General features: G+C 45.3%; 1 protein-coding gene across 1 annotated transcript in view; it reads left to right on the top strand.

Moving 5' to 3' along the window:
- vipr1b (vasoactive intestinal peptide receptor 1b) overlaps positions 1 to 17737 on the top strand; it is a gene marked incomplete at both ends in the record, with an annotated part of 453408 nt that overhangs the window by 142837 nt on the left and 292834 nt on the right. The gene's annotated exons all lie outside the window — the stretch shown is intronic.

Here is a 17737-nt window from a genome sequence, read left to right as displayed (position 1 = left end):
AACTTAATATTTTATAAATAAATAATGTATTATTATTACTTTATTATTATTTACATCTTACTGATGTAAAGCACTTTGAACTGCAATCCCCTGTATGAAAGGTGCTATACAAATAAAGTTATTATTATTATTTATTTAGAACAACATGTATGTATGTATGTATGTATGTATGTATGTATGTATGTATGTATGTATGTATGTATGTATGTATATATCTATATACACAGTCACACACATATCTTTAAATAAATGTTATGTTTATTTAAAAAATGTTTTACAAATGAACTAAAAAGGTACACATCTATATATTTAAATACAAAATAAATAAAGGTATTGTATTTTACAAAATAAGAAGTGTAAAACAAGGGTAAACAAACCACTCTAGCAGCAATGAACTATTCTGCTGATCAAAAAATAGTAAAATACACATCTATATATTTAAATAACAAATAAATGAAAGTATTTTACAACTGATTAAACAAACAAACAATATAGCAGCAATGAACTACTCTGCTGCTGATTGAGTATTCTAGCTGTTCTTTTTCAGAAAGATTAACATGTTCACTCTCTCTGGTAAGAGCCGAGCCCGCTCCACACTCAGTGTCCCCCGCTTTGGAGAGGACCCGCTCTGCGGTGTGTTTTGGTCTTACGACAGGCCTAATTTGTGGCTTGTTTACCGACGTCACATCCTGTAGCACTGTAGCATAGGGAGCTAACTAGGGATGCACCGATATGAAAATTTGCCACAGATACAGATTGTTCAACTAACACAATCGACCGATACCGATATTTGTGGCAAAAAAAATTATACTTTTTTTTTTATATATAATTTTTTATTTTTTTTATGAAACTACTGTATATTTGTATGTCTCTAAATGTTTTGATGAATTGAAAATGGAGGACCCTTATGTAAAAAAGCCGAAAGTCTTTTTCTGGTCTTCATCCTCCAGTCCACTGAGCTGTACTGTATTGTACCCATTCTGCGATCTGTTAATATAGTTTTCAATCAATCAGACAAATGTATAGAAAAGCTTTTATTATAACCATATAACAAAAAATTATATTGTTTATGAAAATGTGTTAGCCCTATGCTTGACTATTATTTTAGGCATGGCAACCTAATAGTTTTAATAAGCGAGCACTATCTCTCAACCAAAGCAATTCTCGAAGTCAACTTCCTGTCTTTTTAACTTTCTGTCTAAGTGCATGTCTATGGCTTGGGGGGAAACATGCACTTAGAATCGCCAGAAAGGCTTTCGAAATAGTGAAATGCCATGTTGACCTCAATATTTTCAAAACAAATTATATGAAAAGGTTATGAAATTAACTAGAAAACGGAGCTCAACGCATACATTTGATGGTAGAAATCCGTTTGTTTCCCCAATACCAAGATGGCGGCGGTCTCGTGACGTCAGAGTGTCTTCGAGAATGCAACAGAACAATTTTGATTGATAGTCGATTCTGCCAATTACGTCACACCGCTTGCTGTTCTTACCACCAATCGGCAAGCGCTTTACTTCCGGGAAGTCCGCCATTGATCTGCAGCGAGAGATCAACAACAAACCTACCGGCGCTAATAACTTTAGCTCCCCGCGGCCACGAGTAGATTACCAGCGCTCCGCAGGATGACCAAACGAGGCATAATGATTTTACTGCAACGAATGGAATAATAAAAGCTTTTCTATACATTTGTCTGATTGAAAACTTTATTAACAGATTGCAGAATGGGTACAACTCAGTCGGGCTCTCTGAGCAAAGGAAGCAACTGAGATATGAATGAGTAATGCTTGCTATGGTCCGGTAAATACGCTGATGTTATTGAACGTGTAACTATATAACTTTAATGCCACAAAACGAATGCCTAATCATAAGTAGTAACTTTGATGCAGTAGCGTGTGTGTGTGTGTGGGGGCGGCGTTGTGCAGGTCGCTTGACTGAAACTTTTTTCAAAGTTTGAACGTGTGGACCAGATTGACGCGACACAAATTGATGGATATTTATCGGCTACTGCCATCGGCACATTTGAGCTTATCGGCCGATAGGCCGATGGCAGTCAACAAGGCAGGTATCGGCCGATACCGATACCCGACCGATATATCGGTGCACCTCTATAGCTAACGTTATGTCCGACGATTAGCTAACGTTAGCTTAATAACGTTAAATGGGTTACACATGTGGAACTATGGAAGGAGTAAGCCGACCGTTAAAAGAAAACCCACCGCGGCAGCGCGAGCACATAACAAAAGAAAGTTTGGAGAGGAGTGGAAGTTTGGAGATGGTGGCGTTTTCAGTTAGACTCTGTGGCTAGGCTAACAGCCATGTCAGAGCAGAGGTGGAAACTGAGCTACACTTTCTAACAACCTGCCCACTGTACCAAGATATCAGAGATATACTCCCCATGAATTGCAAACACCCAAAGAGAGTTTGAAAACATGTATTGTGCACTTGTCGTTGACATTAACGTGCGGTTTAGTTTTTGCGGTAAACAAAACGTGACGTCATCGGTCGGTACCCTTAAAAGTACAGAATTCGGTACCCATCCCTAGTAATGGCCGTCCGCTTCTATTGATTCCGAGGCTCTAGTTAAAACAAAGGACTTCCCATCTTTGGTGTTATCTTGATGAACGGTTAAATTATCCCTCTTGGTGTTAAATCCTACCCGAACAGCCCGTTACATTCAGAAATGTGTAAAATCACAGAAGTGAAACACAATCAGGACGGTCAGGTGGCGTAGCGGAGATTGCGTTCGTCACCAACGCCGGAGACGCTGGATTCGCCTGTTCGAATCCAGCTCCCGGCGTTGTCACCAGCTTGGCTGGCCGGTCACACTAATACAATTGGCAGTATTAGAGGGTGGGAAAGCTGGCGGGGTGGGTCCGGGTCGTTGTAAACAGCGACTCCTACAGTTCGGTCGGGGCGCCTGCTCAGCGCGGATAGGATCTAAGGGGGGTAGTGTGATCCTTCCACACGTTACACCCTCTCAGTGAGAGTCCGCGCTGCCAGGTGAAAAGAAGCGGTTGATTGGCTAGACGTGTGTCGGAGGAAGCACGTGATAGCCTCCACTCTCCCAGACTGACTGTGGGGGGTAGGTGCGCAGCGGCCAGGAAGGGGATTGGGAATTGGCATAACGACTAACATTGGGATGGGAGAAAATCGGAGGAAAAGGGAGGGGGGAAAAGATTAAAAAAAAAATGAAAAAAAATAAGTGAAACACAATCGTAATGCCATTTCATGAGCAATTTAATGGGATATAGTGTCAATTGACTTCTCTCAATCACACATTGGTTAAATTACATTACCTCTACTCTTTCTGTCTTTTGAGGACATGGGAATGATTATTGTGGGGTGGTGTTCCAGTTCACACAAATATCAGTAATTGAGTTAGCTACAGTATTTATAATGCAACACAAGATACTTGTACCCTACTGATAAGGATAAGCGCTCAATAAAGAAACCCAATCTCCTTGCCAAAAGAGAGTCTACCATGTCTATTTATAATAACACACAATATACTCATGCCCTAATCATAAGGATAAGCACTCGATGAAGAAACACAATCATATTGCCAAAATAAAGTCTAACATACCTATTTATAATAAAACACAAGATACTTGTGCCATAATGATAAGGATAAGCGCTCAATGAAGGAACCCAATTCCATTGTCAAAAGAAGGTCTAACATGCCTATGAATACTTATACTATGGAATTACACACTATGAATGTTTTACATGGCCCATCATGGCCCCCAAACAACATTGCTAACTTCAAAAGGTCCATGCCTCAAGTGACCTCCAAGTATTCACAATGCCAATGCTACATACCAAACTACATGGCCCGAATGGCCACCACAGCCCAACGTGTAGATAGATGCTACATAGCCTACCACATGGCTCCTAATGGCCCCCACAGCCCAACGTGTAGATAGATAGGCAGTGAGAGCCAGCATATCACCAGGGTTATCAAGTGGGGCAGCTCCCTTCACTGGTGTTTCATCAAATTAGGCCCACAACTAACAGTTGACAGTTCAACAGTCAGCTCCAGCATCCTAGAACCACCCCCCTCCATGCTAGCTCTCACTGTCCATGATACTCACATGCAGCACTTCCTTGTGTTATCCTATCCTTGTGTTGAAAACAGAACTATTCCTGATAACAATATCACACACAGAAACAACGGAGAAGAAAAGGAATACTGTTACCCTTTGTTTACTTTGGCCTCCAGCTGAGATTATTTCTCCTCAACCAAATCTACTGACTTCCTTTCAATGCCTTTGGTGGCATCTCCTTTACCGCCTTTCGCAAACTCTGCCCGCAAATCCCCAACTATAATCCCCAACTATGCTATAAACCCTCTGCATCCTACTTCTACTGGACAAACCCTAGCTTTCCCTTTCCAGTTCAGTTTCTGCTGCCAAATCTGCATACCAGAGCCTTTTCCTTTCATAAGCCTCCTCCACTGAATCCTCCCAGGGGACCGTCAATTCTATAAAATAAACTATCCGCTGACTGGAAGTCTGGCCTCAAGTTACTGCTAACTTTCTCGTGAAACAACAAGTTTTCCACACAGATCTACCTGCATTTCCCAATCATTAGCTCCTGTCTCTTGCCTGCCTAAAAACCTACCTCCTCTACATTTTTCTCCCTCCCTCCCAGACTAATTGAATGGCTGCACTCTCCACTGGATTACATCCTGAATTCACCTGTACTCTTCTGCTTTCAATTCCTACCACTAAGTTTTTCACTGTACATACTGAACTTGAGAACGACTAGTCTTACAGCCTGACATTTGAATGTCTTGGAAGTATGTTTTCATCAAGTTTACAATCTGCTATTATTCAATGTACAGTTTTGCTTGTTTATACAGTGTGCCCCCCCCCCCCCCCAACCACCTCCAATGTAAATTACCCAGTATGGTTGTCAATATCCCAGTGTACCCAACCCCCCCCACCCAACCTCCTCCAATGTACAGTTTCTACGTCAAATGTATATACTCCCTTTTCTTGACTCCTTCTGTATCACAAACAGTACTGTATTTGCAAATCTGGTATGTCATAAATGTATAGATGTAGCAGTACTGACTATCTGTATGTCATGTATGTCATATATGTCCTGATGAATTGAAAATGGGGGACCCTGGTGTAAACAAGACGAAAGTCTTTCTCTGGTCTGCATCCCCTTAACAATTGTGTGTATTGAGCTGTACTGTATTGTACCCATTCTGCAATCTGTTAATAAAGTTTTCAATCAATCAATCAAATGCTGGCCAAATCCTCCCCACTGACCGACCTTCCCATCACATCGACTAAAAACACACTTCTTCCACTAAATAATCATCCTTGCCTATATTACTACCTACTATACTAATATGTCTCTACTACTATGCACTCAACACTGCAGCACCCAAGTTTCAACACTGTTTGATGAACATTGTTAGTTGTTACTCAGCTGGAAGAGTTATGGCGATATGGTATCAAACCAGACACATTTGCAGATATGGCAATATGTTATCAAACCAGACACATTTGCCAGGTCTAAAAATACCTGTAATGATATAAATATGTAAATCTCTTTTCTATACTGTATCTTGGCTGCCTGAATCGGGTGCCATATCATGCTAGTGTGTTCTATGCACCCCACAAAACCTGTGATTTCAGCTTTCTGCATTGTGGTATCTATTTTCTAAATAGTTTGCTAGCCTCTGTGCCACTATATACCAAAGACAATCTTACCTTCTACATTCAGGAGGGATATACTTGTAGTCCGAAACTGGCTTAAAACTGAGGACTATTTCTCCTTGGGAATTAGGATTCTCCCTGCTCTACACCAAGCTCTTAGTGCAGTATAACCTGTTTATCCCATGCTACTCTCAATAAACTCCTCAAGAATCTAAGTACATCAGACGCACTTATAAACCGGGTAGGGGACTCCATTTGGCCCTGGGGAAGCCTTTGCACGTCTTTGCACACCTTACGCTTCCACGTCCTTCCACCGTGGTGGCTTTGAGTTGCCCTCCCTTTCCTTGGCTGAACATTCCTTTAACAGTGGTTCCCAAACTGTGGTGCGCGCACCCCTTGTGGTGCGCGAGCGCCCTCTAGGTGGTGCGTGACATTAAAAGGCTAATGGCGGTGCTATAGTGTTATTTTACTAATAAATATAACTAATATACATTATTTCAAATGGAGATTTTCACTGTGTAAATCATGAAATTCAAGAAACGTTTTAATAAAAAACATACGTTTTAATAATAATAATAAACAATAATGTCTCAGGCGTGTCTGACACAGGTGTGCTTCGTCTGTGCACGGAGACCAGCAACAATTTTTTCTAACTGAAACCCATTGGGGGGTGCGTCAGCTAGGTCGGGAGGTGACAGGGGGTGCACGGCCAAAAAAGTTTGGGAACCGCAGTTTAACGGATTTAAACGGATTCCTATGAAATGCTGCCCTGACTCGCTCCTTCTTCTTTCTCTTCCCCCTAAGTTGTTCTGCCCTCCTGAGTACCGCTAACCGACTTCTTAGCTCTCCCGGCAGCGTGTATGCTTTTACCAACGCATTTGTGTTTCCGGGTTCCCGTTTTGCGCTCTGATTGGCCACTGACCTACACGCGTACGCCCCCCCTTGCTATCGCCTTTGGGCCGTGAGATATGAAGACAGATTTGCCTGGGTATAGGAAGGAAGTACCATACGAGCCACAAATTGAACATGCAGTGAGTCTGTGACAACAACCCAATAATAAACACTCGAAACAGCTATTACCAGACAATTACAACAGCAGTGGTGCCTGCTTCAAATGTCACGTATTATAGGCTATAAGCCTGTGTAGATCTATTCGGAATAATAAACATATACACCCTCTAGCAAAACATGACACAATGTGATCCTATCTCCGATAGAGCGGCTGGTCGCAGAGACGCGAGTTGAACGAACACATCGGGAGGAGAATGAATGAATGAAAAAAATTTATTTAACAGATTGCATAATGGGTACAATACAGTACGGCTCATTACACACAATTGTTAAGGGGATGCAGACCAGAGAAAGGCTTTTGTCTTGTTTACATCAGGTTCATTCTATCTATCGGAGATAGGATCACATTGTGTCATGTTTTGCTAGAGTGTGTATATGTTTATTATTCCGAATACATCTACACGGGCTTATAGCCTATAATACGTGACATTTGAAGCAGACACCACTGCTGTTGTAATTGTCTGGTAATAGCTGTTTCGAGTGTTTATTATTGGGTTGTTGTCACAGACTCACTGCATGTTCAATTTGTGGCTCGTATGGTACTTCCTTCCTATACCCAGGCAAATCTGTCTTCATATCTCACGCCCCAAAGGCGATAGCGAGGGGGGCGTACGCGTGTAGGTCAGTGGCCAATCAGAGCGCAAAACGGGAACCCGGAAACACAAATGCGTTGGTAAAAACATACACGCATCCCGGCAAAGCATGAATTCCCTCTCTCTCATCCACTGTCGCCCTTTCTTCACTGCTTTCTAAGCTGTCTCCTCCCCTTCACTAATTTCAAAAATGTTCTCTGCCGTCGTGACCTAGCTGGCTGCAATAATATAAATTGGGAAACTGGGAATAAATTGTTTGGGAGAAGATGACTGCAGGTGTTGAGACGAGACCTTGTGCTGGCTTTCTCTCCCCCCCTTAAGGGTTGGTGGATGCTTCTCTAATAGGTTATTTTCAAATTTCATATTTTCATATTTGCCCAACATGCAGGCAAACAAACCCAATGAAATTCATATTTCCTCTAGCCAGGGGAGTATTTTGACATTTTATATATATTTTGGATCATGGAAACTGTGTGGATAATGAAGAAGTGTGTTATTTGTATGCTACAGGATATTTAGTTTAATAAAAAAGAAATCCCCCCCACCCCCAAATTCACATGCAAATGGGTTTGGAAAACATCATTTCAGTCTTTCAAGTATTTATTTGTATTTAAAGATTCATCCTAATACTTACTTACTTTTACTTAGGCCTTTTATTCCTTTCGGAACATAGGCCATTGATGAAAAGTTTCCACCCCGTCTGTCTTGATCCTCTCCAGCTGTTTCCACGTCAGTCCCCTCGTCTTGAGTTCCTGCTCAGTGTCTCTTCTCCAGATGTTTTTGGGTCTTCCTCTGCCTCGCTTGCCTTGTGGGTTCCAGGTTAATGCCCGTTTGGTTATTGCGGTTTTGTGTCTTCGAAGTGTGTGCCCAATCCAGCTCCATTTTATCCTGGTCAGCTGGACCTCCACTGATTCTTGCTTGGTGCATTCCCACAGCTTGATGTTGGTGATTGTGTTTGGCCAGAAGATCCTGAGGATAAGTCTCACACAATGGTTGATGAAGGTCTGCAGTTTATTGATGATGTTAGTGGTGGTTTTCCAGGTTTCAGAGCCATATAGCAGTACGGATTTGACGTTGGAGTTGAATATTTTGAGCTTGGTGTTGAGTTTGATGTTTCTGGTTTTCCATATCTTGTTTAACATGTTGAATGTTGCTCTTGCTTTTCCTATTCTTGTCTTCCTCAGTCCCGCCATCCACAGCTATAACACTACCCAAGTATGTGAATTTGTCAACCTCTTCCAGTGTCTGGCCCCCGATGGTTATGGGGTTTGTGCTTTTATTATTGACTCTGATTACTTGAGTTTTTGGTCTATTTATTTTGAGCCCAAGTCCGGCTGCAGTTGTTTCTAGCAGCTGGGTTTTGTCTTGCATCTGTTGATGGTTGTGTGAGAGTAGTGCGATGTCATCCGCAAAGTCCAGGTCTTCGAGGTGCTCCGTTAGACTCCACTGGATGCCAGTCTTTTTATTGGTTGTGGTTTGTCTCATGATCCAGTCGATGCATAGGAGGAAGAGGAAGGGGGAAAGTAGGCAGCCCTGTTTCACGCCGGTGAGCACTTTGAAGTGTTCTCGTGCACATCCGTTATGTAACACTTGGCATTTCATGTCCTGATACATGTTCTTCATTATGCTGATGTATTTTTTAGGGATTCCATAGTGTGCCATGAGTTTCCAAAGCAGCTTGCGGTCTACACTATCGAATGCCTTTTCAAAATCTATGAAATTGACATAGACAGGTGCGTGCCATTCTATGGATTGCTCGATGATGATCCTGGGGGTGGCAATTTGGTCACTGCACAATCTACCGTTCCTGAAACCGGCTTTGTTTTCTCTCAGTTCATCATCGACCCCTTTTCGCAGTCTGTCCAAGATAATGCGGTTGAACACTGTGCCTGGTGTTGAGAGCAACATAATCCCACAATAGTTGTTGCAGTTCTTAAGGTCTCCTTTCTTAGATATAATAGCAATGAGCCCGTCCTTCCAGTCTGTTGGTACATTTCCTTCTTTCTCCCAGATCCTTTTGATCAGCTGGTGTCAAGTCAAGAGTCAAGTCAAGAGTTTTATTTGTCACGGCATACAAGTATACAGTGAAATGCGGGGGGTCTTGCCCGCAACGATTGTGCATAGTACAATAATACAATAATAAGAATCCAAGGGATGAGAATGCGACATTTGTGCAATAATACAAGTCGTAAGAGTAAAGACATAGGTATATGTACATGAGTTTTTCAAAAGCATGGTAAGACATGCTAGTTCCTGTGATAGTGCAATACACTGTTAGCTACGGATGGGGCACTGGGTCTTATGTACACTACTATACATGCTTTACTATACAATCTACAGTTATACTATGTGTCCTTATGCTAGCTTGCTATCCATCTATTTACTATACAAGAACCACTCCTGTTCTTGTTTTTAAAGTGACCTTTCATTGTGTAAAGTGACTATAGTGTGAGCGTGTGCAGCATATGTGTGTGTGTGTTCATGTTAATGTGACTGCTAGTGTGTGAGCGTATACAGTGTGTGTGCTCATGTGTGCTTGTGTGTGGAGAGTTCAGTGTTCAAGACTCTGATGGCCTGGGGGAAGAAGCTGAGCCGAAGTCTCTCTGTCCTAGTTGCTGGTGTTCGCAGGCGTTTGCCTGACCGCAGCAGCTTGAACAGGCTGTTGTTGGGGTGGTGAGGGTCTTTCATTATTCTGCAGGCTCTGGATTTGCACCTCTTGTTATATAAGACCTGCAGGGGTGGTAGTGTAATACCCATAGTACGCTCAGCTGAGCGTACCACTCTCTGTAGGGCTTTCTTGTAGCATGTATAGCATGGTGGCTGAGGTTTCAACGTCTGCCTTTAAAGCTTCTGCTGGAATGTCATCTGGCCCTGTTGCCTTGCCACGTTGCAATGCATTGATGGCCTTTTTCACCTCATATCTTGTTGGGAGGGCACAGTTGATCTCCAGCATGTGTGCGTGCAGCTGGCGGAATCTCCACCTCTTGGACAGGGGGCTCTCTGTTGAGGAGCTCCCTAAAGTGCTCAGTCCACCTTTGCTGCTGTTCTTCCTTGGTCAATGCCTGAGGCATTGATCAGCCTGGCGGCTGAGGGGAAGAAGCTCAGTCTGTGACGAGGTTTCACAGCCTTTGGGATCCTCAGCCTTCTCCCAGAGGGGAGCAGGGTGAAGAGGCTGTGACCGGGGTGGGAGGGGTCGGCCATGATCTTCCTCGCCCTCTTCAGCGCCCTGGAGTCGTGCAGGGACCTGAGGGAGGGCAGGGGACAGCCGATCACCCGCTGCAGCTTGGCGAGATATTTTGCCGCTGCAGCGGGGAACCAGGAGATGATGGAGTGGGTGAGGATGGACTCAATGATGGCCGTGTAGAATTGGGCCATCATGGTTCTCGGCAGTTTGTATTTCTTCAACTGCCGGAGGAAGAACATCCTCCCCTGGGCCTTTTTGAGCAGGCCCGTGATGTTGAGCTCCCACTTCAAATCCCGGGAGATGGTCATGCCAAGGAATCGGCATGACTCCACGGAGGCCACCTGAGTGCCTCCCAGTATGATTGGAGGGGGCAGGGCTGCTTTCCTCCTGAAGTCCACTACCATCTCCACTGTCTTTTGTGCATTGAGCTCCAGGTTGTTGCAGCTGCACCAGCTCTGCAGCCTCTCGATCTCCCTTATAGGCTGACTCGTCCCCCCTGGAGATGAGACCCACCAGGGTGGTGTCGTCAGCGAATTTCAGGAGTTTGACCGAGGGGTGGAGAGAGGCACAGCTGTTGGTGTACAGCAGGGCTATTCAACTGGCGGCCCGCGGCCAGATCCGGCCCGCGGGATGATTCTGACCGGCCCGCCAAAGATTACACGATAATAAATTTTTTTTTTTTTTAAATGATTTTCTTTTAATATTTTTATTTTAAATTTTTTTTAACTTTTTTCTTTTCATGTCAACGTTAACACGCACAATTGAGCCAACAGTCACTAAATTAATGACAGATTTCATTGATAAATTGAGGGAAAACTTTGCAAGTCGATTTGATGAATTTGACATGTCCAGAGAATTGATGCATTTTGTGAGCAATCCATTTGACAATGTAGCTGCTATTTCCACAAAAGGACAAGAGTTCCTTGCATCACTTCACATTGATGAAGGTCTCCTGCAACTTGAAATAATTGACATGCAAGCATCATCTGCTCTGAAGCAGGCACTTGAGAATGAATCCACCACAACATTTTGAATAAAGTGTATTCATGTCAAGACATTCCCCAAAATAAAAACGCTGGCAATATCTGTGCTAACAATGTTTGGCTCAACATACACCTGTGAATCCTGTTTCTCTCACATGAATGCCATTAAAACAAGCAACCATGCCTCCTTGACAAATGAGCATTTGCATCACTTTTTGCGGGTAGCCCTCACTTTATGAACCCTCTTTCTCTGCCATTGCCCAGTCAAAGAAGTGCAATCACTCTCATTAGATGTGTGTATGTAGGCTAGGCCTGTCTGCCCCCCACCCCCCTGATGTTTGAGAGTTAAGAGTCGACAATAAGTGCTAATAAGATGCTGTGATTTGCTGTTGTTGCACCGACATGAAGCACTTTTTCATAAGCTGAGCTGCACTATAATGTGTTTTTTTGTTCAAGTGTTGATGTTAGAATGTTCAGATGCACATCATGCACTTGTTTGTTTTTTATTTTATTTTTATATTGAAATGTTGAAGAGGAGATGTTGCAGTTGTTGCACAGTCATAAATGAAGCACTTTTTGCAGGTGATGTTGCAGATGTGGCACATAAGTGAAGCACTTTTTTTGAAAAGTATACTACTTTTGCAATGTAGTTAAAGGGGAACTATCTTATAAATGGCCTTTTCCAGTGTTTAGCATTGTTTCCTAGCTATGTGGACTTATATTAATATGATCTATGTCTCTAATTCTCATATTGGCGCATTCTTCCAATTCTCCTCTCACAATATTCACCCTCACTGAACTGAGTCATCTGAAAATGTGCTGATTTGTGATGTCAGAGAGACACCGCTGCATGATAATCAGCTGAGTTTCCACACAGTTCCCACTGTGGTTGGAGCCCAGGCTCAAAACGGCTTAAGATCTTGAGGTAGAAAAATGCTGTTTTTGAGTACTTGATTAGAAATACAAAACAATGAATAAAAAAAATAAAAAATACAGAGGTGTTCCATAAACCCACAGGAATTGTGTAAAAGTGCCCAAATAGTGAAAGAAATAGTAAAATAGTTCCCCTTTAAATAAAAGTTGTGAAAATGTGGTTGCGTGTTGTGTCAAGTGTACATATATTCATAGCACGGGGAGGCGCCGTGGCAGTCCGGCCCCTGGCCCCTTGGGTTTCTGACAATGTGGCCCCCTGAACAATTTAGTTGAATAGCCCTGGTGTTCAGGGAGAACAGTAGTGGGGACAGGACGCAGCCCTGCGGGGAACCGGTGCTGGTGGACCTAGAGCTGGAAATGCTCTTCCCCAGCCTCACCCGCTGAGACCTGTTGGACAGGAAGTCGGTAATCCACCTGCGAGTGGAGGCCGGCACCTGCAGCAGGGATAGCTGGTGCTCCAGGATGGGTGGAAGGATGGTGTTGAAAGCCGAGCTGAAGTCCACATACAGGATCCTGACATAGTTGCCCGCGCAGTCCAGATGTTCCAGCGTGTAGTGCAGAGCCATGTTCACAGCATCCTCTGTGGATCTGTTGGCTCTGTACGCGAACTGCAGCGGGTCCAGCACAGGATCAGTAATGAGCTTCAGGTGGGCCAGGACAAAGCGCTCCAGGACCTTCTGGGGTGGGGGGATGGAGGTTGTGGCTGAGTGGGTGAAGGAAGAGGGCGGGGGGGAACCGCTTTCTCAAACCTACAATAAAATTTGTTTAGCTCGTTCGCCAGGGGTAGGCTATCAGGCGCCTGTGGTGACTTCGGCTTGTAGTTTGTAATGGTCTTGAGGCCTTTCCATACGGAGGAGGAATTCCCCTCGGAGAGCTGTTGTCGCAGTTTCTCCGAGAAGCCAAGTTTTGCCTCCCTCACCTCTTTGGCGAACTTGTACTTGGCCTGCCTGAACCGATGAGCATCACCACTGAGCCTGGCCACCTCCTTCTCCGACCTCAGCTGCCTGAGTTGGGCTGAAAACCAGGGCTTGTTGTTGTTAAAGATCTTCCTAGTGCGGAGGGGGACACACGCCTCCTCACCGAGGCTGATGAAGGATGTCAGTGTCTGTGTAGTCATCCTGGTTGTTTCCAGCCTCATGCCCCGCCCACTCAACAAACTCCTGGTCACAGCCTGCCCTCTCCAGCCAGGCGTGGAGACACTCGCATGCCTCACTGGACCACACTCTGAAGCTCCGCACTACAGGTTTTGATTGTTTTAATCTCTACCTGTAGCGAGGGATCAGGTGGATGAGATGATGATCACTGTTGCCCAGTGCAGCACGGGGGACAGAATGGTAGGCCTGCCGAATAGTACAGTAGCAGTGATCCAGAGTGTTCACTCCCCGAGTTGGGCACGTGACTTGCTGCCTGTATTTGGGGAGAGACCGGCTCAGATGAGCCTGGTTTCATCTCATTTAAACAGAACGTAGCCCAGGGACCACAGCGACCAGTGAGTTCTGCATCTGTTCTCAATGATGATAACATGCGTGTGTTTTCATTGATAAGAGATGTAGAGCTTGCTCTACTTCTCAGGGTCCCAGAGAGCCTCATAGGGTACGTTTACACGAGGCTGTCAGTCTGAGCAAGGTTAATCCTTCTCTTTCTGCGTTTGACGCAGGGTTTTCTTCATGTCAAAATCCTGACGTAACATAATAACGACGGAGAGAATCTCCCTAATTACGCTCGTCGGAGGGGGAATCCCTGTGTGACCTGCCGTAGTGACGTTGCACGTTGTGGGTCTTCCCAGCCTCGTCCTGGCCAGTCAGGGTATTACGGTTGCACTCCCCCGGTCCAGACCGCAGGTCCTAACAGTGGCTATGGTGTGTGGGGTGCCTGTAATATAGATGGTGACGATACCATCACAGGGCTACAGTTTAAAGATAATCTGAGTTATAGGTGCGGCTGGGTAGCGCAGTGGAGAATGCACTCGCCTACCACCGCAGAGACTCTGGGATCGAATCCAGCTGTCAGTGGTACCTCCGGCTTGGTCAGTCGTCCCTACTAACACAATTGGCAGTGTTAGCGGGTGGGAAGCCGGCGGGGTATGTGTCCTGGTCGTTGTAAACTGCTGTTCCTACTGGTGTCAGGGCGCCTGTTCAGCAGGGAGGGGATCGGGGGGAAATAGCGTGAACCTCTGCACGCGTTACATTCCCCCAGTGAGAGTCCTCGCTGTCGGGTGAAAAGAAGCGGCTGGCTGACTCCACATGTATTGGAGGAGGCATGTGGTAGTTCTACACCCTCCCTAGGCAGACAGTGGGGCAATGCACGCAACGACCAGGAAGGGATTTGGCATAACGACTAAATTGGGATGGGAGCAAAAAATACAGAAAAAGTGAGAAAAAAAAATATAATCTGAGTTATGATTACATTGTGTTGGGCCGCAGAGCTAGTGATCCCCAGTTTTCTGTTAGCGGACCAAGCTTGTATGGGAACCAGCGTCGTCTCCTCTCTGAGGCTGATATGACGCATGGTGTTTTACATTGGGGGGAGACCGTATGGGGTAAGCTACAGTACATAAGGCCATTACTGTACATTGGGGGGAGACCGTATGGGGTTAGCTACAGTACATAATGCCATTACATTGGGGGGAGACCGTATGGGGTAAGCTACAAAAAGCCATTACATTGGGGGGAGGCCGTATGGGGTAAGCTACAAAAGGCCATTACATTGGGGGGAGACCGTATGGGGTAAGCTACAGTACATCTCGGCAGATCTGCTGGATTGGTTCGAAGCCTTGCTGCTGAATAACCATGGATAATGTCCTCCATTTTGTCCGTTATTCTGTAATGTTCCTTTCAGCCCATCATATGCCATGTTGGATAAACTCTTCGCTGGAATCTCATTCTTAATTAGCAATGGATTTATCCACCTAATGTAGTTACGAGCTAAAGGACAGAGCAGCAGTGAATTGAAAGACTTGAGAGGCCTGAGTGCATGTCCTCGTGGGGACAACTCTTCTCTCATTTTCGCTACTAGCTGTATATTTATTCCATGGGGTTTTGACTCTACACATGCTAACATGTGAACTCTCCGGGAGAGCGTGCACTCAGGTCATTATCGCCTCAGTTAAAAATGTAAATGAGGTAATTAAACAACTTTTTGTATTATTACTTTTTGGTCCACTGGCAGGCCTGCCATCTACAGTACAAGCCACTGACAGAATGTATCCTATCAGAAAATACTCTGTTTATTTCTCTAGCCGTGCTAGTAATCTGGATGCCGTCTGGATTTGTTTTGAGCGTAAGTGGGTGAGTGATTTGCATAGATATTAGATATTGGAATCAACAAGGTCAAGCTCAGAGCAGAGCCTCAATTTTGCCCATCTCAGTTTCATTTGCAGGTAGTAAATCAATCGTGTGCTTTTAGCATCATCAGCTCCTTTTGTTTTAACTTATTCACTGCCAGCTATTATTCACTGCAAGGTATTAGACCATGTATACACGCAATTTAAGAATGGGTATAAGTCACAGGCTCTTAGTCCATTCGGTAAGTCCGATCACGCCGCCATATTCCTTTTGCCAAAGTATAAACAAAGTCTCAAGCGAACGCCGGTGGTCTCGCGAGAGGTTAAGCGTTGGGCCGTGACGTCAGAGGAGTCACTCCAAGCTGCACTTGAATGCACAGACTGGAGTGTATTCCGTGATAACACAGCCAATATTAACGAATACACTGAAACGGTGCTTGACTATGTCTGTACTCTGGTAGAAGAAACAATCCCCTCCACCACAATTAAAATCTACCCAAATCAAAAGCCCTGGGTAGACAAATCCGTCCGTGAGGCTCTGAAAGTGCGCACATCAGCATACAACACCGGGCTGGAGACAGGCAACATGGAAGAACACAAGATGGCAAGATACAACGTCAGGAGAGCAGTAAAAGAGGCAAAACGGAGTTACTGGGATAAAGTTGAACTTCAGTTCGAACAGGCTGACTCTAGAGGCATGTGGCAGGGCCTCAGAACAATGACAGATTACAAAGGCACCTCCCTCAAACTGAACAATGACATCTCCTTAGCAAATGATCTCAATTCCTTCTATGCGAGGTTTGAGGCTGTGAATAAAAACACCAGCCTACAAACCACGGCAATGGGGGGGGGGGGGGGGGGGGGGGTCTGCTGATGGAGACTCAGTGTTCAGGGTAACAGAGCATGAGGTGAGACGGATCTTTAAAAAAGTGAATATCAGGAAGGCAGCAGGACCGGACGGCATCCCCGGCCGCGTCCTAAAGGTCTGTGCCGACCAACTGGCCCCGGTATTCACTGACATCTTCAACCTGTCCTTGGAACAGGCTGTCATCCCCACCTGTCTGAAGAAGTCCACCATCATCCCTGTACCCAAAAAATCTACGCCCGCTTGCCTCAACGACTACCGCCCTGTAGCCCTCACCTCCATAGCCATGAAGTGCTTTGAGAAGCTAGTGAAGGGCTACATCTGTTCCTCCCTCCCCATCAACCTGGACCCTCTGCAATTTGCATATCGCCCCAACAGGTCCACGGAGGACGCCATAGCCCATGTGCTGCACACAGCAGCATCACACCTGGACAAGAGGCGGGGGAACTATGTGAGAATGCTGTTCATCGACTACAGCTCAGCATTCAATACCATAGTCCCCTCCAAACTCATAGCCAAGCTCAGGGACCTGGGCTTGAACTATGACCTCTGCCAGTGGGTCTTGGACTTCCTGACGGGCAGACCCCAGGTGGTAAGAGCAGGCAACTGCACCTCCTCATCCATCACGCTCAACATAGGGGCCCCCCAGGGCTGTGTTCTGAGCCCCCTCCTCTACTCCCTGTACACACATGACTGTGTAGCACAGCGGAACAACAACACCATCATCAAATTTGCTGATGACACAGTAGTGGTGGGCCTGATCTCTGCCAACGACGAAAGGGCCTACCTGGAAGAGGTAGAGAACCTGTCACAGTGGTGTCAGGAGAACTGCCTCTCCCTGAACGTCAGCAAAACAAAAGAGATGATTGTGGACTTCAGGAGGTCGGGGGTCAAGGACTACAGCCCCCTCAGCATCGACGGGGCACCGGTTGAGAGAGTGAACAGTTTCAAGTACCTCGGAGCCCACATATCCGAGGATTTGACATGGACCACACACATTGACAGTGTTGTGAAGAAGGCACGACAACGCCTCTACTTCCTCAGGCGCCTAAGGAAGTTCCAAGTCAGTCAGAAGATCCGTAGGAACTTCTACTCATGTACAATAGAGAGCATCCTGACTGGCAACATCACCTCCTGGTTTGGGAATAGC

Source organism: Notolepis coatsorum (genome assembly GCF_963971535.1).
Source record: "Notolepis coatsorum genome assembly, chromosome: 12".
Classification (NCBI taxonomy): Eukaryota; Metazoa; Chordata; class Actinopteri; order Aulopiformes; family Paralepididae; genus Notolepis; species Notolepis coatsorum.
The sequence above is the reverse complement of the archived record's forward strand: the minus strand, read 5'-3'. Positions and strand labels throughout refer to the sequence as shown.